At 32.2% G+C, this 22,510-nt stretch overlaps 1 protein-coding gene across 2 annotated transcripts in view; it reads right to left on the bottom strand.

Annotated features, from left to right (window-relative positions):
• LOC143907091 (uncharacterized) overlaps positions 1–22,510 on the bottom strand; it is a 122,213-nt gene that overhangs the window by 49,946 nt on the left and 49,757 nt on the right. The window lies entirely within an intron of this gene.

The following is a 22,510-nucleotide window of genomic DNA, read 5'->3' as shown; positions in this document are numbered from 1 at the left end:
CACCTTTTGAGAGGAGAGATGCAAATCCCACGCGACGGCGGATTCATCAACCTAAATTGAATGTTTTACATCTGTCGCAGCAGGCTTTATTGTCACATGATTTTGAAGCAATTGGCTTCATATTTACAAAATTTTATTCCGAGGGTCCACCGTGCCTCGAGTATTAATATCAATTCAACACTCTAAACAATGACTAAATTTTATTAAATTGCGTATATTAAATCTAATTAACAAATAATATGCTTAACTCTATTTAGACATGTACTTTTTGAGAATCATTGAATATGGCAAATTTTTTGCACATTTATTAAGAGTAATTGAACGAACACAACATACTGTCCTTATCTTGTGCCTCAAGATAGTTGACCGTGTGCGTTGCTTTTCAGCCTCTCTCCCCGTAATTAATCTTAATCTTTTTTCGATATAATCAATCGCAGATTTTTATCTGTATATATATTGTACCCCTATTTAATTAAGGCAAGATTAAAGTAAATTGATGTAATGAATATATTATATATATATATATATATATATATATATATATATATATATATACATATAAAAGATACATGCGCGATCACATAAAATTTGGTCTAAATTAAGCTAGTGTGTATATAATTAGTAATATATTTTTCTACTATCGATAAATTGACGTTTATTACGCTGAGATAAAAGATGTGTGTATGTGCATTATAAATAAGATGTAATTTAATAAAATCGTAAGAACACTTATTAGCTTGTGCATTATTTTATCTGGAAGTAATTGGAGAAGGAATTTTATTTTATTTGTTAATTTGTTCTTAGTCAAATGAACCGATTATTGAATCACTATTATGTATCACAGAGATCGATATTTGCGAATCAAAATCTCTATTCTAAAAGTAAATTGCGACTTCTTTTATATTAATAGCAATTGTTCGAATCTTATATTTTTATTTATTATACATGTTTTACATGCTTTTATTTTATAAATATTAAATTAACAAATGTATAATAAAAATATAGCATCGTATATTATAGATAGTAGATGATACGTTATGTTGAGGCGGAAATTCCAAAATCCGTGGAAGAACAATTTTACAGTATACCATAAAATGTATGAGGACTAAACAAACCACATAATCGCTTAAACAAAACGATCATGTAATAGTAATTAATCTGTAATCTGATAATTAGATAAGTAATTAGATAAAAGCAACCTGTGGAAGAATTGTTCGCAAAACAATTTTGTGGAACTCGAGCGACTATCGCGCGCATTGTGATATAATATGAAATAAAAAAAGTTATTAAAGGAAAGAGAAAAAACAAATTATCTCTTGTTTATATGTTTGTACTTATTTATCTTTTATTGAATAATTACACATTATTTTTATTTTGCATGAATGGTTATTATTGGCAATTCATGTGCGAAACTCTTTAGGTCGGTATTCATATTCATAGTCGCTTATTTTAAGACCGTCTTAAGTAATGTCTTAAGATGCTAATACGGCTTTGTGATTGGTTAATGACATCTTAAGATTGTACTTAAGACGGTTGTAAATATAAGATTTGACTATGAATACCTGTCTCAAATCCAGTTGTTGTGATTGTACGTAGGCACAACAAAGTAATGAAGGCTCTTGATTATGAATATAATTATGCCTTTATTCACGAATAATATAATACGTAATATTAAGGATTAGGAATGGTTCCGACTAGCAGCGTGTGTCTCGTGGTTCTGACAAGAGACGATCGTACCCGCTCTTGGCCGGTAGTAGCGGATGCCATTGTATCGATGTCTCAATTTATCGATGTTCGCACGCATTGCTTCTCACTATCGATCGCGCGCGAAACTAAAATCGACTCCTCACAACACCATTAAACAACTAAAGGCAAGAACCAATCATATTACAGAATTACTGAGCGCTTACTGGTCTGCTTTGGGAGTTTTCCAGCAAGCGACACAACTCGAAACAAGTATCGTTTTATCTTTGTTGCTCATTACCAAAAAAGAAGGATAGAACGATGCTTGTGTCGACCTGTGTCGCTTGCTGGAAAGCTCCCTTTGTCTGCTGAACACGCCCAATGTTACCATTTTACCAGTCAATTTAACCAATCAATGCTATGCACCATAAAAGCGAAGGCGCCACAACACAAAAGTTGCGTTTCGCAATTGTTGATCATCGCATCGTCGCTCGTCGCATCGTTGCTTGTTGCAATCGTTGCATCGTCGCTTTATACAAGAAACATAATATAGATGTATATTTTACATAAAAGCAATGTCCGGCAATGTATATATATATATATTAACAACTTCAGACACATTTCTTTATAAAGTGTAATTTTTTTTGTTAAAATTAAGATGCGTAACACTACAAAAAGACGTGATATCTGCACAAAATTACCTTTTTTAAAAAAAAGGTAAAGAAAGGCGCCAAGTACACGCATAGTAGTGTATATGTATGTTGTTACCTCGAAAAAAAAAAACAGTGGTAATACTATACCTAAAAAAAACCTAAGCAATAGTATCTACCTCGAAAAAACCGAAGTAACAAGTGGTAGACGTAATCTTTGTATCTCGAAAAATCTCGATAAAACCTAAGCAGTATAGTATATCTTTACCTAAAAAAGAAACCGAAGTAACAAGTGGTAGAATGAGTATAGAATAAGTATATAGAGAATAAGTAATATTTACATTTGTAAAAGGTCTCTCTCTTTCTCTCTCTCTCTCTCTCTCTCTCTCTCTCTCTCTCTCTCTCTCTCTCTTTTTCTCTCTCTCTCTAGCAGCGCCAAGTTTTTTGACAAGAAAAATTTATGTATTTTAATAAAATATTTTTATTTTGTACTGTCACCTCTGTAATTCTTTGCGATGCAATTAAATCTTTTAAAATACATATATAAACTTTGTATTTAAATACCTTGTATTCCCTTGTTGGGTTTAAATATTTTAATAAAATATTTGTATTTTGTACTGTTACCTCTGTAATTCTTCATGATTCAATCTTTTATTCTATTGAAAATAAACTTTGTATTTAAACTCGAAAAAGAAACAGTGGTAATATTATACCTCAAAAAAACCTAAGTAACAAGAGGTAGACGTAATCTTTGTATCTCGAAAAATATATGTTCTCTCTGTAATTGGCGCTGTAATTTAAAAAGAAGGTTCTATCACGGTTTCAATCACATATTTTCGCATTTTTTGATTAGATAAAGTGAGAAAGAATATAACCAGAAAATCTTAAAAAACCGTAATTGCAATTCTCGATGTCATAGAAGTGTACGTAAAATTTCATTCATTTTTACCGTACATGAGCAGAGATATATATTATGACAAAAAAGTTAAAAAAATGGTGCAAATTAGAAATTTGCACTTGGCTTCCTTATAGAGGAAGTGACGTCTTAAGATGCTAATACAGCCCTCTGATTGGCTGATGACGCCTTAAGACTATACTTAAGACGATCTTGAATATAAGACCCGACTATGAATACCGGCCTTAAAGAATTACATAAAATAGAAATAGGGAAGACTGAAGAATATAACAAAATAAAAAATAGACCGATATTTTAAAATTTACAGAAGTTAAAGTTATTACAGACATTTTTCTAAAAATTAGGGACCTTTGATCGCGTATAAAGCTGAGTCTAATCAACCAAATCTTAAAAAATTATATAGGAAATAGGGGTAGAAAAGACTGAAAATATAATAAAATTAGAAATAGATCGATATCTCCAAATTTGCGGAAATTAAAGCATAAACAAACATTTTTGCAAATTCAAAATATTATTAAAAAAGAACTTAATTATTAGCAATTTTTATTAATTCTATTATATTCTTCAGTTTTTTTTACCCCTATTTCATATATAATTCGTTAAGATTTGGTTGATTAGTTCTGGAGTTATAGAAATTTCGGTAAATTTTGCTCATACACACATACATACACACATACATACATACAAACATTTTTTTAAATTGCAATTTTTTTACATTTTAGAACATTTTGAACACATTCAGAAAAACAAAATAAATTTTTTTTTTACGAAAACAAAGCTTTCTCTATGAGGAAGCAAAAGAGATATTATTTCTTTTTTGTAATTGTAATAGATCACTTGAAGCGCGACTCATCTTTGATAAGGTAATGTAATTTTGTGATGTGTATCATTTGAGTTATAATTTTTTGGAAATAAAAATACTACTGCTTAGGTTTTTTCGAGATTTTTCGAGATACAAAGATTACGTCTACCTCTTGTTACTTCGGTTTTTTCGAGGTAAAGATACTATACTGCTTAGGTTTTTTCGAGATTTTTCGAGATACAAAGATTACGTCTACCACTTGTTGCTTCGGTTTTTTCGAGGTATAATATTACCATTGTTTTTTTTTCGAGGTTACGTCTACCACTTGTTACTTAGATTTTTTTTAGATATAATAAATACTACCACTGTTTTTTTCGAGGTTTTATTAATACCAGATTAGATACATTTTTTCATATTTTGAAAAATACTGGCTTTTTTATGTCTACTCTCTCCTACGTATATATATATATATATATATATATATATATATATATATATATCTACGAGGTTCTAAATACGCATATGTGATATACATATATATTTATACGTGTACGTGGTCTATATACATGTATTATTATTAGACTTTTTCTCACAAGCAGTGATAAATGGCCAAGATCAAAGGTTCCGACGCGTGTAGTCATTTTACACGCGTGTAACACACATATATCTAATGAAAAAGAGACGACTACACTACAGTCTGTGTGTTGGGGACGATGTACGTAAGTATAAATGTATTGTGCGAGACAGCGAGTTGTTCCAGCTAACTGGTACGAGGGTGAAGACGTTTTAGATCCTTCCCTAAGCAGAGGAAGAAAATCGTCTGGTTCTAATTCTATAATTCTATAAATAGATCGTAACACTAATGTTATTATTATAAACCTTTTTAAAATTATTTACTTAACATAATTAAACTTACATTATTTTGGGATTATTTACTTTGGATAATGCTGTAAATAAATTTTTATTGCAATAAAAAATAATACAATTATACTGCATATGTCAAAAAAATATTTATATAATTTCTCAGGAAAATAATATTAGACGTATAGTATATGTTACAAAAGATTTAAAAATTTAATAATAAATAAGATTTAAACAAAAATCTTTTATATATATATATATATATATATATATATATATAAATTACAAAATATGAAATAAATAGTATAAGATAGAAAATTGTATTAATGAATAGATATTGTACAGGGTGTTTCAGTGTTAAATGTCTAACTTAAAATATGAACTTAGGACCTCAAAACAAGAAAAAATTTTCCTCTGGAGGTATGCCTGTAAACGCTTTGTTTAAGAGATATTGACATCTAAACATTTTTATAATAAAATTTTGTAAAATTGTTATTAGGATATAATAAATACTTTATTATTAAAAAATATAAAAATTTTTATATAATTATAAATTTTGTTCAAAGTGACGGCCTTGAACATTAAAACAAGCTTGGCATCTTTCTATCACGGCATGCAGCAGTACAGGCAGAGCGACACTGAGTATATAGCTGTTATATTGCTTCACATGCTTCAATAATTATTGTAAAGAATTAATGTCATTAACCGGTCTTTCGTAGACTTTTTGTTTAATAGCATCCCAATTAAAATATTCTATTACAAAAACCATCACAAACACCATTTCAGCATATTCACTATTAGAATAAATGCGAGGTATAATGATACTTAGGTCGCGAAAGCATCGAACAAATTGAGAAATAATGCTTAGTTCGCGAAAACGTCAAACAAACTGAGAAATGATGCTTAGTTCGTGAAAGCGTTGAACAAACTGAGAAATGTCATTGAGAAAATTTCTCAGTAATATGTCAATATGATGTTTGTGTACCGTTTTTATAATGTCAATATTGATAAGTAACAAGTGGTAGACGTAACCTTTATCTATATCTTGAAAAATCTCGAAAAAATCTAAGCAGTAGTATCTTTATTTCCAAAAAATTATAACCCAAGTGATACACATCACAAAATTATGTTACCTTATCAAAAAGAAGAGTCGCGCTTCAAGTGATATATTACAATTACAAAAAAAATGATATCTCTTTAAAATACAGCGCCAATTACAGAGAGAACATATATATATATTGCCTCAAAAAATAATTGTTGCACTACTTTGAAAAATCTTTACATTGTGTTAACAAGAAAAGAATGTACAATAACAATTTTATAAGATTAAAAAATTTTATTTAAATTTAACAAGGGAATACAAGATATTTAAATACAAAATTTACATGTGTATTTTTTAGTGGTCACAAAGAATTACAGAGGTAACAGTACAAAATAAAAATATTTTATTAAAATACATAAATTTTTCTTGTAAAAAAACTTGGCGCTGCTAGACCTCGAAATTTCAAATAAATAAGGACAACAATAAATAAAAATAATTCAGAGAAAAATGCGATGGGAGCAATATTAAATGATTATCAGCGTGGATGTGCGAGTGAGTGATATGGGTGTGCGTGACAACGCGGACGGCAGATAATGCGGCTTATAATTAAGTATAGGATAAATTTATTTATTTATTTAAAATTTCGAGGTCTAGCAGCGCCAAGTTTTTTTACAAGAAAAATTTATGTATTTTAATAAAATATTTTTATTTTTCATTGTTATCTCTGTAATTCTTTGTGATTAAATCTTTTATTCTATTGAAAAATGCATATATAAACTGTGTATTTAAATACAAATTGTATTCTTTCGTTGGATTAAATATTTTAATAAAATATTTTTATTTTGTACTGTTACCTCTGTAATTCTTTGTGACCACTAAAAAATACACTTGTAAATTTTGTATTTAAATATCTTGTATTTTTTTGTTAAATTTAAATAAAATTTTTTAATTTTATAAAATTGTTATCATACATTTTTTTCTTGTTGACACAATGTAAAAATTTTTCAAAGTAATGCAACAATTATTTTTTGAAGCAATATATATATATGTTCTCTCTGTAATTGGCGCTGTAATTTAAAGAGATATCATTTTTTTTGTAATTGTAATAGATCACTTGAAACGCGACTCTTCTTTTTGATAAGGTAACATAATTTTGTGATGTGTATCACTTGGGTTATAATTTTTTAGAAATAAAGATACTACTGCTTAGATTTTTTCGAGATTTTTCTAAATAAATATAAAGATTACGTCTACCGCCATTTGTTACTTAGGTTTTTTCGAGGTATAATACTACCACTTTTTTTCGAAGTAACAACATATACACTACTATGCCTGTACTTGGCGCCTTTTTTTAAAAAAGGTAATTTTGTACAGATATCACGTCTTTTTGTAGTATTACGGATTTTATAAACAGTATGTACAGGGTAAAGGTATTTGGAGGTATAATATTACCACTTTGTTTTTTTTTCGAGGTAACAACAGAACAGGATAACAACATAATACGCATATACACTACTATGCGTGTACTTGACGCCTTTTTTTACCTTTTTTTTTAAAAGGTAATTTTGTACCAATATCACGCTTTTTTGTAGTGTTACGCGTTTTAATCTTATAAACAATATATCTTATAATCTTATAAACAGTATATACAAGGTATAAAGCTAAAAGTGTTACGGACTATTGTTGACTTTATGGTTATAAGAACATGTGAGAGACAAATACATTTGGTATAGACTTAAAAGAAAGTTATCTTTATTATGAACCATACGTGTGTGTCACGATTCGACGCCATACTACAAAAGCGATGAAGAACATAGAAAAACTAATAATAAGAAGTGACTCTATCGCGTCTAAGGAAAAATGATAAAGCGACACCTAAACTGTTTTACAGCGACTCTACAGCTACTCTAATGGCAGCACTGAACAAAGCTATTGAACAGACTTGCTTATATTTAACAACTATTATTTCTAAAGAAAACAACAATTTAATATTTTGCATAGTTTTTTAAAAATAATAATCTGTAACCCTTTTAGTTGTACACCTTGTATATATTTTTCAATTTCAACATAAAACATAATCGCAATATAGCATGATTGATGTTAATAAGTCGTTAACTGTAAAATTCTTTATTTATTTTTATTCGCGTGTCTTACTCAATGTTGTTCGCAACTGTATATGTACCGATATCTTCAGGTATCGATATTTTTGATAATTACAGATGGACACCTGTAATAACACGTGTCTGAAATTTACCTGATTTGTTTATTATTTTATTCCCTTCAACTAATCGCAAAGTAATTCTATTTGATAAAAGCAATTCTATTAAATTTCTCACACATAACGCATCGTTTATAATTTTCTATTAATTATAAATATTAAATAGTATAATACAATATATATATATTCGTACTCGCCTTGAAAATTATTTCGGGAATTCGAGCGAACATCACAACTAGATAAAATTATCTTTTATATTTTGACAGTTGAGTAGAAACATATTTGAGTTGGCGAAAAATGATTCTCTGAAACCGCACGTGTGTATAAATAATTTAGTAAAAAATATATAATCTTCATTTTAAAATACATTTGCACACTACGTACCAAAAATATATAATATGATAACGTAGTTTTTGCTATTCAATTGATTGAATTTCAGAAAAGAAAAAGATTTAAAAGTATATAACTATGTCAGTCAATAAAGAGACATAGACGCAAATTGATCATATATATTTAATTGCCTGCTCATTATAACATAAAGCCAGATATATATAAAAATGTATAATATATGAGACGATATAACTGTGTGCCTATATAGAAGTAGTAGTGCCTATAAATATAAAGTGCAAACACATAGAAATTGTATATTTTTCTATATACTTAAATGCAATAGGAAGAAATAATTAGACAAGTATCCTTGCATAGGAATATTATGCATAATTTTTACAAAACATATTTGAGATTCGCGCAATTGAGATTGTTTGAGATCGTGCAATTAGTACGGAAAATCGCGTCATATATGTCAGGAAGTAGACGTAAGACATTCAAAAATGCTCGCGCAACATGTATGCATGCAGGGAGGACGGTCGAAGAGATAAAATCTCCACCATGTTATTTCAATCGCATTGCAAATAGCCTCTTCAATATTAAATTCGTCAGTATAGCATGAATCTTTTTATCGCTCGTACTCCAGAAAGTTCGCTAATTGCCAGCAACAACATTGCCACAGCTGACCGAGTGCACAAACAAAGTCAAGCTACACAATAGAAAGATTCATGCTATATAAACAAAGCGAGCGCAAATAGGTAACGATCCTCGAATCATCACTGCAAACAGTGACGTCAGCGCAATGACGTTAGGGCTCCGACGGCCAATCACCCTCCCGAAATTCGTAGAAATTTGTCTGGAGGGAGTTTCGCCTCGGAGCTGATAAAACGACTGCCGCTTCGGCGCGGGATCGATTTCGCTCGCAGATCACCGCTAGTACACCGCTTTTCTAAAACGCTTGTCACGCTTTTCGTTTCGCCATCCGCACTCGCGTTCGCACCTGCGATTCGCTTGCTTTTTCGCCGTTTGCCGTGATAACTTCTGTGCGCGCTCACGGTCATTTGCCTGAAAAGGACTGTAGAGAACTTGTACATATTTGATTTTATTGAACATTATATGCTTTATTCTGTACTTGCTGTCTCTCACCTTGCTTTTGTGGTCGTCCTGTTACCTCGCGCTATCTCGCGCAAACGCGTGCTCTCGAACAGAGATATATAATAAAATTAATAACGATTCTTATATATATATATATATATATATATATATATATATATATATATGTTAATAATACGACATGATCTTTTTAATCATGAAACTTACAAACTAACGGAAAAGATTCGTATCCTAAACGCCAATAATTTTTCTAATGTAACAATAATACTGAAAAAAATATATATATATATATATATATATATGGATAGAAATATATATAATAAATAATAACATAATTAATGATATACAAGAGCTTTTGTCGCGCATATCGATTTTCAATAATGGATATTATAACAAATACGTTTTACGTTCATTCAAAAACAAATTATGTGTACACATAATAAAAATTGTATGAATTAAAATTATGTGTATATATACGCATAATAAAAATGCGGAATTATTTTTATGTCAGACATAATTTTAATTCATCCAATTTTTATTATGTCAAGACATAATTTTAATTTATCCAATTTTTATTAGGTTTATAGACATAATTTTAATTCGTCCAATTTTTATCAAGATTATGTCTAGACATAATTTTAATTCTGCCGCTAGGGAATTTTTAAGGCTCCTGGGTAGTTACCGCGGCCATATTGAATTTCTTGCTATCGAGGCGAGAAATTACCCTATTTTATGTTACAGTATTTTTTAAAATAAAAAGACATTTCAATAAAAAATCATTATAGATCGTTTCAGCACACTTCTAAAATTTAACGGATACTATTATTTTCCCTCGACAATAAACAAACAGCCATAAAACAAAGCCTAAACATACGGAAAAACAAGCCATTTGACGACTCGAAAGAATTAGTGGAGAATGTTCTTTCCGCATATGTATTTCTTGCAAATCTTACCATACGTTAAATTATACGAGTTTCACGAATACGTTAAACGTTATAGCATAAGTACAGAGCGAATAATAAAGAAATATAACGCAACGCGAAATAGGTTGTCAACATGTCACAAAGGACAAAGTTCTCCATTGGAGAGAGTTCTTATTTCTGCCGCGACGGTACGTCGCCACCGTCAACGCAGAGTTCTCGATTTAAGGACCAGGAGCTTTAAATCGATTCTTATAAATCAAGCTTGAATTCGATGTCTAGGTGTCCCAGGTTGCCGATATGACGAGGTCCGCAAAGTGCGCTCCATAGTTTTTGGTGTCCAGGTGTATTTAGCTTTAACATTATGCTATTATTATTACACTGTATATAACCCTTGATACACACAACTGTCAAAATATACAATGACAGCTGCAAATGAAGTAAGCGCAGCAAGAGAACCAATCGGCATCGCGGAAAAGTGACAATACCTACGACATGCCCCTTTTAGAACCTCTATGAAGTTGGCCGGACAACTTCAACGTATCGAACTTTCATTAATTGGAAATGTTTGGTGGTCGTTTGGTGGTTTTTGGTAGTCTAGTCCGATCGTTTGGTGGTTAGTCGTTTTTCTGTAAAATAAAAATGAAATTTCCGGTGTGAAGTTAGCCGGACAATTTTTATTTTTCAACCAATTTAACTTTTTTATAGCTCATTCGACGCGGAATTGTTTGGTGGTCACGAATATCATCATAAAAACGTTTGGTGGTTAACCGTTTTCCCAAAAAATAAAAAAAATCGTATGCGCATAATGCTGGACATATCACCACTGTGCCATTAGCCGGAAAAATTGTATTTATTACCCAAATTGACTTTGATAGAGCTTATTCGACGCGCAATCGTTTGGTGGTCACAAATATTATCATTAAAACGTTTGGTGGTCAACCGTTTTCCCAGAAAATAAAAAAAATCATACGACCAATGGCGTGAATGTACGGTTTTTTCTATTTTTTAGGAAAACGATTGACCACCAAACGTTTTAATGATAATATTTGTGACCACCAAACGATTCCGTGTCGAATGAGCTATAAAAAGTTAAATTGGTTAAAAAATAAAAATTGTCCGGCTAACTTCACACCGGAAATTTCATTTTTATTTTACAGGAAAACGACTATAACCACCAAACGATCGGACTAGACTACCAAAGACCACCAAACAACCACCAATCGATTCCAATTAATGAAAGTTCGATACGTTGAAGTTGTCCGGCCAACTTCATAGAGGTCTTTTTAGAAGAGGAGTCACTATAATTACCTATCTCCGATCCGCTGATATTTCGCGTGGCACTTCGATCCTTGCGTGATGCGACCGAAATTCAGAATTAAATGATTTTATATTTATAATAATGATGAGAGATCACATTAATAATAATATTAACCTCGCGACACGACGCGGGACGATTAACCTCGCGACACGACGCGAGCTGTCACATCACGACACACACGACGCACTACACGCACGAAACTCGCCACATTGCACTCCGCGATGACAGTCCCTCACGGGATGAAGCAAGCTACGGCGCGGCAATCAATCGAGATAACCAATCGGCATCGCGGAAGAGAGGCTTCAATTTTTCGATACAAACGAAATTCACTCAGTTAACACGCCTTTTTTAAAAGTGGAATATATATATTCTCTTTGCAATTGGCGTAATTTGAAGATTTTACATCTTTTTTTTGGAATACATGTTACTTGGGTTGAGTTAGGTAACACAAATGTGTTTGTATAATAATTTTGTTAGGGAGAAATTAAAGCTACTACCACTTAGGTTGGATTTTTGGATTTATATCATTTAATAGGTTAAACTAGGTAATGTAATTTTGTTAAGGAGAAATAAAGCTACTACTTAGGTTGGATTTTTGAATTTACAAAATACATTGTGTGTACTTGGAGCCTTTTTTTACCTTTTTTTGAAAAAGGTAATTTTGTACTGATATCACGCATTTTTGTAGTGTTAAACAGGGATATTTAGGCAAAAGTAAATTACAGATTACTTAAAGAATTGGTAATTTGGCAGAGAAAAATTTCTAGTTTGTGAAAGTTATTAGTATTTAGGTGAAAATGAATTCATTTTTTTTTGCAAATTAATAATTAGTAAAAATAAATTTTTTATTATTAAAATAATTAATAGTTTGTCAAAAATAAATTACTGTTTATTTGAAAAAAAATAATTAGTGGAAAATAATTTTTTTAGTAATAAATAATTAGTCTCAGGTACATTACTTATACTCCATTTACGTGAAGGAATTATCGTAAGTTACTACACTGACAATGAGAAAAATAGTATGCAAGTAGAAACTTGCATATTGCTTCCTCATAGTTTTTAAGTGTGCAAGTAGAAACTTCACATTGCTTCCTCATAGTTTTTAAGTGGGCAAGTAGAAACTTGCACATTGCTTCCTCATAATTTTTAAGTGTACAAATTATAAATTTGAACATTACTTTCTCACAATTTTCAAATATGCAAATTATAAATTTGCATGTTGCTTAATCAACATTTTATTTCGCTCATAAAACTTCCTCTTATGTGAGGAAGTTTATTTTTTTATGTATAATTATTATTAGTAGATATTTATTAATTTAGCTTCCTCATAGAGGAAGTTTTTTATAAGCAAAATAAAATGTTGATTAAACAACGTGAAAAATAATTTACATATTTGAAAATTGTGAGGAAGTAATGTTCAAAATTATAATTTGTACACTTAAAAATTATGAGAAAGCAATGTGCAAGTTTCTATTTGACCACTTAAAAACTATGAGGAAGCAATATGCAAGTTTCTACTTGCACACTTAAAAACTATGATGAAGCAATGTGCAAGTTTCTACTTGCAGATTGTTTTATTGTGATAAGCTTTATCGCGCGACTAATATTTGTTATACTATTACAAAACTCTATTATAAATGATTAATGTTTTTATTAAAATGATCCCTACTAATTTGCGGATATTTCTTAATTTTTCCATTTTGTTTTATTTTTTTATTTATATACATTAGTTTTTTATTTCTACTTTAAAATAATTTTTTAAATATTTATATAAAAATAGTGATTTTTTTTACTAAAATAATAAAATAATAAATTAGTAGCAAAAATGAAGTTTTACAATCGACACAATGTTAAATCAATGTTGTCTTGAGTAGTTCAGGCTACATGGTCCATATATGAACTTGAGAATATAAGACTAAAGAATATAACAGATTTAGAATTGAATAAATCGCGACTGGTTTGGGGCGCAATTTTTTTAATTTTATTATATTTTTAAGTCTTTTTTTTTTACCCGTATATATATTATATTTTATATATAATTCTTTAAGATTTGGTTGATTCAGGCATCCTATCTTTTTATTAAGAACGTTCAATAAATTTATTCAATCGCAATCTGTAAACAAAACACTGTTACTGCTAAGGTGACGACAAGAGTCTTGAACATTCAAAGGAGTATGAATGTGTTAAGAATTTACGAAACTTGACAAGTATTAGATGAAGCTGTAGTTATTCTTTAATGAAGTAAAGATTAAATACTATTCTTTTTAAATTTAACATATCTTTGAGATGCTATGATGTAATTGTGTCCGAAATTATTTTTCTACCAAAATACCAAAATTAGTGGCTGCTATAATTTTGGTATTATATTATAAGTAGTATGGATCATGCCCCGGTCATGGCTTAATTGTTTAGATCATGCCCCGATCTTGGTTTAATAGTCTGGTTCGTCCCCCGATCTTGACTCAAATCATGCCTCGATCTTGGCTTAATTGTCTGGATCGTCTTTCGATCTTGGCTTAATTGTCCGGATCATGCCCCGATCTTAGCATAATTATCTAGATCATGCCCCGATCTTGACTTAATTGTTTGGATCATGCCCCGATCTTGACTTAATTGCTTGAATCATACCGATCTTAGATCATGATCCGATCTAGACAATTAAGCCAAGCATATAATAAAACTATAAATAGCCCGATATTTCAAAATTTGCCACACATATTTCTAAAAAAATTATGGATTTTTTTTTGCATATAAAAATAAATCTCATCAATCAAATCTTAAAGAATTATATATGAAATAGGGGTAAAAAAGACTGAAAAATATAATAGAATTAGAAATAGATCGATATCTCAAATATTGAGAAAGTTACAGCGTAAAACACGCTTTTCTGAAAAATGAAAATTCCCTTAAAATCTATACCGGTCGACAGATTTTAATAAAATTAAAGGAGAACAGACTTTCTATGATACTCTATTTATGTGCAAAATTTCAACCCGGTATTTGAAAAATTGTAGAAGTAAATGCGTGTACAAAAAATCCGTACACACACACACACACACACATACATACAGACTTTTGGACAATTTCTACTAATATAATTTCTCGACATTTTGGAACATTCTAAACCTATTTCAATCAAAATCTCGAAAAAAAATTTTTTTATCATTACAAAGCTTTCTTCATGAGGAAACATTGTTAATCCCAAAAAATATTTAGTCCGATACAGCAAAATATATCACCAAGATATCAAGAGACACGGTAGTGTCTTGCGCCAAGTACACGCGGAGCGAGACCGACCGTGACTCTTTTACGCGACGCGACGGGTTGCGAGTACTCGAGATGTTGAGATCTCGATAACGAGTGAACGGATCAAGTTCTAAGTAGGCTTGATCAATAGCTTGGGGTCCAATTAGGGAGGGTTTCTCTCATAATATTCCGCTACGTGCCCTACGAGCGGAGATATTGCGACGCAAAGTCCAAATGTAAAAATTTATTATTAAGATACGAATACTTCTACGTCGACCGTCTCTCATCTCAATATTATTACGATTATCAGAAAAACGTCACTTTCACTTTTTCGACGCTGGCGGCGCAGGTATCGCTTGTTTCGATATCGCGCGCGTATTTCGAAAGTAGGTCGATAGACTTATCGGTCAGGAGGAAGATTTCTATTTAGGTAAATTAGGTATATATATAATTTATATATTGAGTCAATTGCTTCATGTTTATCTGGAGAGATTTCGTATCCTTACATTATTATTACTACCGCTACCGGAAAAGAAGGTTCTCTACGCTTGGCAGAAAATGCCGCTAGGGAATTTTTAAGTCAATTCTTATGAATCAAGCTTGAATTCGATGTCTAGGTATCCCAGGTTGCCGATGACGAGGTCCAGATAGTACGCTTCATAGTTTTCGGTGTCCAGGTGTAATAATACGTTGAATTCGATGTCTACGTGTCCCAGGTTGCCGATGACGAGGTCCACATAGTGCGCTCCGTAGTTTTCGGTGTCTACGTGTATTAATACCTTGAATTTGATGTCCACGTATCCCAGGTTGCCAATGACGAGATCCAGATAGTGCGCTTCATAGTTTTCGGTGTCCAGGTGTAATCGTACGTTGAATTCGATGTCTAGGTGTCCCAGGTTGCCGATGACGATGTCTAGATAGTGAGTTCCGTAGTTTTCGGTGTCTACGTGTATTAATACCTTGAATTCGATGTTTAGGTATCCCAGGTTGCCGATGACAAAGTCCACATAGTGCGCTCCGTAGTTTTCGGTGTCTACGTGTATTAATACCTTGAAATTGATGTCTAGGTGTCCCAGGTTGCTGATGACGAGGTCCAGATATCGCGCTCTGTAGTTTTCGGTGTCTAGGTGTAATAATACCTCGAATTCGATGTTCACGTGTCCCAGGTTGCCGATGACGAGATCCAGATAATGCGCTTCATAGTTTTCGGTGTCCAGGTGTAATCGTACGTTGAATTCGATGTCTAGGTGTCTCAGGTTGCCAATGACAAAGTCCACATAGTGCGCTCTGTAGTTTTCGGTGTCTACGTGTATTAATACTTTTAATTCGATGTCCACGTATCCCACGTTGCCGATAACGGGATCCAGATAGTGCGCTTCATAGTTTTCGGTGTCCAGGTGTAATTGTACGTTGAATTCGATGTCTAAGTGTTCCAGGTTGCCGATGACGAGGTCCACATAGTGCGCTTCGTAGTTTTTGGTGTCCAGGTGTAATAATACGTTAAATGCGATGTATAAGTGTCCCCGGTTGCCGATGACGATGTCTAGATAGTGAGCTCCGTTGTTTTCGGTGTCTACGTGTATTAATACCTTGAATTCGATGTTTAGGTGTCCCAGGTTGCCGATGACAAAGTTCACATAGTGCGCTCCGTAGTTTTCGGTGTCTACGTGTATTAATACCTTGAAATTGATGTCTAGGTGTCCCAGGTTGCTGATGACGAGGTCCAGATAGCGCGCTCCGTAGTTTCCGGTGTCTAGGTGTAATAATACCTTAAATTCGATGTCTACGTGTTCCAGGTTGCCGATGACGAGGTTCACATAGTGCGCTTCATAGTTTTTGGTGTCTAAGTGTATTAATAACTTTAAATCTGAATGGGTGCGTTCAGCCGATACTCCGCTAGCCTAGCAATCGTGAGCAGTCGCTCGTTTTTGCTCGTTTCCTCTCCTTTTAATCCATTAAGTCAAAAGAGAGGAAACGAGCGAAAACGAGCGACTGCTCACGATTGCTAGGCTAGCGGAGTATCGGCTGAACGCACCCAATGTAAGACACGTAGATATCGAATTTGAGGTATTAATACAAGTGGACACCGAAAACTACGAAACGCACTATGTGGACCTCGTCATTGGCAACTTGGAACACGTGGCCATCGAATTCAAGGTATTAATACACCTGGACACCGAAAACTATAGAGCGCACGATGTGGACCTCGTCATCGGCAACCTGGGACACCTAGACATTGAATTCAAGCTTGATTCATAAGAATCGACTTAAAATTTTCCTAGCGGCAGAATTAAAATTATGTTGTGACACAATAAAAATCGCTGAATTAAAATTATGTCTAGACATAATAAAAATTGGACGAAAGTTATGTCTAGACATAATAAACATTGGATGAATTAAAATTATGTCTGACGTAAAAATAATTATCAAAAATATCGATACCTGAAGATATCGGTACATATCAGTTGCGAACAACATTCAGTAAGACACGCAAATAAAAATAAATAAGGACTTTTACAGTTAACGACTTATTAACATTAATCATGCTTTATTGCGATTATGTTTTATGTTGAAATTGAAAAATATATACAAGGTGTACAACTAAATGGGTTACAGATTATTATTTTAAAAAAACTAAGCAAAATATTAAATTGTTGTTTTCTTTAGAAATAATAGTCCGTAACACTTTTAGCTTCATACCTTGTATTATATACTGTTTATAAGATTATAAGATATATTGTTTATAAGATTAAGATGCGTAACACTACAAAAAGGCGTGATATCCGTACAAAATTACCTTTTTAAAAAAGAGGTAAAAAAGAGCGCCAAATACACGCATAGTAGTGTATATGTATTATGTTGTTACCCTGTTATAAAGGATAAAGAATTTTACTTTATATACCCCAAGGGGCCTTAAAGGGCGTTTTGATGGGACGTACCCAACCCTAACCTCCAATTCATCCACTACCTTACTCTTTCCTCCTTTGGACCAACGGTTTAACGTCTCTTCCGAAAGACGGAGCCCAGTTTTCTCCGCATCTTGCACGGAGGGGCGCGGTTTTTCGGAAAAAAACTTTTCCATGTTACATGGCTCTAGTGGACTCGAACCTGGTTCCTCAGATTACGAGTCTGGCGCTCTACCACTAGACCACACCGCCGCCCTTTGTTACCCTGTTATGTTGTTATCTCGAAAAAAACAAAGTGGTGGTATTATAGCTCCAAATAGCTTTATCCTGTACATACTGTTTATAAACTGCGTAATATACTACAAAAAGGCGTGATATCCGCACAAAATTACCTTTTTTAAAAAAAGGTAAAAAAAAGCGCCAAGTACACGTATAGTAGTGTATATGTTGTTACCTAAAAAAAAAAGAAAATTGTAGTATTATACCTCGAAAAAACCTAAGTAACAAGTGGTAGATCTTTATATCTCAAAAAATCTCGAAAGAATCTAAGCAGTAGTATCTTTATTTCCGAAAAATTATAACCCAAGTGATACACGTCACAAAATTATGTTACCTTATCAAAAAGAAGAGTCGCGCTTCAAGTGATCTATTACAATTACAAAAAAGAAATGATATTTCTTTAAATTAGAGCGCCAATTACAGAGAGAACATGTATATTGCTTCAAAAAATAATTGTTGCACTACTTTGAAAAATCTTTACATTGTGTCAATTAGAAAAGAATGTGTGATAACAATTTTATAAGATTAAAAAATTTTATTTAAATTTAACAAGGAAATACAAGATATTTAAATACAAAGTTTACATGTGTATTTTTTAATGGTCACAAAGAATTACAGAGGTAACAGTAGAAAATACAAATATTTTATTAAAATATTTAATCCAACGAGAGAATACAATTTGTATTTAAATATAAAGTTTATATATGTATTTTTTAATAGAATAAAAGATTTAATCACAAAGAATTACAGAGGTAACAGTACCGCGTCGCGACAGCGCATGTTACTAGTGCTCGCCCGAGCGAAAATTTTCTAAGTTTCCTCGCGGCATGTTGCTTTCGCGCCGCGGTCGTTACCTCCGGCGCCGCCCGACCCGAGTGAAAATTTTCTAAGTTTCCTTGCGGCGCCTGGCTTTCGCCGGGACGAATCGGTACGGCGCGGCGTCCAAGTTCTCTCGGATTGTTTTATTGGCTACGAATAAACTTGAGTTGATCTTTATAAAATATAAGAACTAACTATAAATCGACCATATATTCGGATGCAAATGTTGCAGAGATGTATTTTTCAAAGATATAATGTGATATTGGGTAATGATATTCTGCAGATATTCTGTGAATATCTGAAAATAAGATATCTCAGATTTGACTTAAAATTGTAGGCATAAAGATATATATCTGGCTATATCTCAGATATATTTTGCTGTGTGGGTAGTAATGACAGCGCGCTGAACCGGCAGAACGCATACGTACTACGTTACATATGCTGTCTTGCACTGCAACAGTGCACTGCGTGGCACTGCACGCAGCATCAAATTTACTTCGCGTTGCTAGCAATATGACAACATTGTGTGATCCTAATGAATTATTACAATAACAGCTCGAATTTTGAATCAAACAATTTTAGACGCAGCATAAGTTGCCAACAAGTTGCTGGCAAGTTGCTATACAAAATTGTTATATCATGAAAGCATCAACTTGCCGACAAATGCGGACTGAGTTGCCACAATTCTGAAAGCAACACATATTATGTTGTCGACAACATGCCAGCAACAATTAATGCAGATAGTTGCTATCTGGGATTTCACCGTTAACGTCTCTTATTACGTATCAGAACCAGTCAATACAGAACATCAGTAAAATTATATCTATATTATAATTTTGCACTCAACAATGTAAATGTAATATAACACATATTGTTTTACATGTTGTTATTTTTCTTTATTAAATATATTATACTTTAAAAAAACTGAATCTTTCACAACTTAATTTAGTACTATTTATTTACTTATTTTTTAGATCAATTAAAGTAACTTTTGCATTTGTACTCAAATTTGTTTAAAAGTAAGAATATTATTATGTCATCTAGTAATATCATTTCTTTAAAACAACTAAGGGTAAAACATAAATTTTTATTTTTAACCAGTTATGTATTCTTTATTATTATTTACAACAATATGCTACTTACTACAATGTAGCTCGTTTCCTGCACAATATCCTACATGACTATACCGAAACCTAAGTCACACATTAAAGACAGCTGGACCTTCGTGACTGAGATTAGCAATTCCAAGATTAATTTTGACGAATTGCTGGTTTTTCTTGATGTTACAGCATTATTCACAAATATTCCTAAAGAATTAGTTTTGAAAGGTATTAAAAGTAGATGGAAATATATTTCCCGTAAGACAGATTTTGATTTAGAACAATTTTTATATGCGATTGATCTTGTTTTCTTCCACTAGCTTTCAATTTAATGGACAAATCTTTGAACAGATTTTCGGTAGCCCTATGGGTCCCCTCTCTCTCCTTTACTTGCTGACATTGTGATGGACGACTTGGGGACATTTTGTCTCGAACAATTAGATTTTGCAATTTGGGTTTTTTATCGGTATGTTGACAATATTTTTGCCGTGGTTCCTAAATAAAAAATTAATAAAATTTGAATTGTTTTTAATAATTATCATCCCCGACTAAAATTTACGTATGAGACGGAGGAAAACAACTCAATTAATTTGGAGACTAGAATCAAAGAACATCGTGCCGATATTAAAAAGCATCCAAGCAACCATTCTGCCGTCAGCAAGCACAAGACCTCTTACAATCATGATTTTAATTGGTCTAGTCCCGAAGTTCTACACAGTGAGAAACATTTTAAAAGGAGAGAGGTCACCGAAATGATGTTTATAAAAAAAGATAACAACACTATTAATTTACAGAAGGACACCGACAACCTTCCGGTGATATATGACAAAATAATAAATTTAATGTAAGCGCTTTCGGTTACCTTTGCCTTTGTTTTTCACTCAGTCGTTCGTTGTCATCTGAGGTGATCGCATCACCGAACACCACACGAATATGACTCTTCAATTATTTTATTATCATTTGACACACAAAACACGTAAGCGCGGTGCTCTCTTTATATAATTCTTTTTATCAAACTCTTTCCGTATTATATTTTAGTTCGTAAACTCATTATTGTACTTTTTTTGTCATTTAGTTCGTAGAATCATTGCTGCCACACTGTGTACAATGAAGTGTTTTGCAAGCGTTTAAATTTAATATATGCACTTGATAAAGACCGGAATCTCGGTTGAAACGCGTTGTGCTTTTTAAATAAAGACTGCCAGTTTGGTTGAAGTAAAGGATTTTGTTCGATCAATTAATTTCTTAAATACGACTGTTATTAGAAATGGCGATGCTATACTGACTAATTGGTACACGAAACCTACCTTTTCAGGTCAATACTGTAATTATTTTTCTAGTCACCTGAAGAAATACAAATTAAACACCATAACAAGTTTAATCGACCACGCAAATTTTGTTATCCAACAAGTGTTTTCATGATAGTAACATTGACAAAATCAAGGGAATACTGTTAAACAACTGTTATCCACCGCACATTATCGATATATGTATTAAAAACAGATTAAAAATACTCAAGTATTGCGATAGCACATTGGACACGCTAATGACAATGTAAAACAGATAACTGAAAAGTGTATAACGATTTCTTATATCAAGGGTCTTAGCGAGAGATTATTACGTATTTTTAGAGATTTCGGTTTTCACATACTCTATACGGTCCCTAAAGTACTCGATTGTGTCATAAAGAAGGGGAAAGACAGGCTTAATAGTTTTAAACACACCAACGTAATTTATAAAATTAATTGCGCAAATTGCGATTCCACATGTTGGCCAAACTAAAAGGCATTTGGAGACACGCATAAAAAAGCATCAAACGGACATTAGAAAGCATGCCAGCAACCATTCGGTTTTCAGCAAACATCGTACTGCATACAATTACGAATTTGAATGGTCTAAAACGGAGATCTTGCATTGTGAAAAACAAATTAGAAGACGCAAGATCGCTGAGATGTTTTTCATAAAACAACACAATTACACAATCAATTTACAGAAAGACACGGATAACTTGACCAAGACATGAATGAATGATGCAATAGCGCTAATAGCGCGCTTCCCGAACGCAGCCATAATAATAAAAAACATTTAGCGATCGTGATCAGTTTGCCTTTGTCGGTCGAGTGGGGCTGACATGCTTTCCGGATACTTATTTTTCTTTTACATTATTACGTTTTACTTTACATATGACGCACAAACCTGTAAGTTCTCTAATTTTAAAATTGTTTTTTGATTTTTTATTTACTCCTATGTAATATGCAATTTTTTAATTTTAATTTAATGTAATTTTAGTTCTTGATTTTTGGCTTA

The sequence above is a fragment of the Temnothorax americanus genome, unplaced genomic scaffold (genome assembly GCF_048541705.1).
Source record: "Temnothorax americanus isolate GAGA-0224 unplaced genomic scaffold, ASM4854170v1 Scaffold8, whole genome shotgun sequence".
Lineage (NCBI taxonomy): Eukaryota > Metazoa > Arthropoda > Insecta > Hymenoptera > Formicidae > Temnothorax > Temnothorax americanus.
Note: the sequence above shows the minus strand (reverse complement) of the source record. Positions and strands in the feature narration are given on the sequence as shown.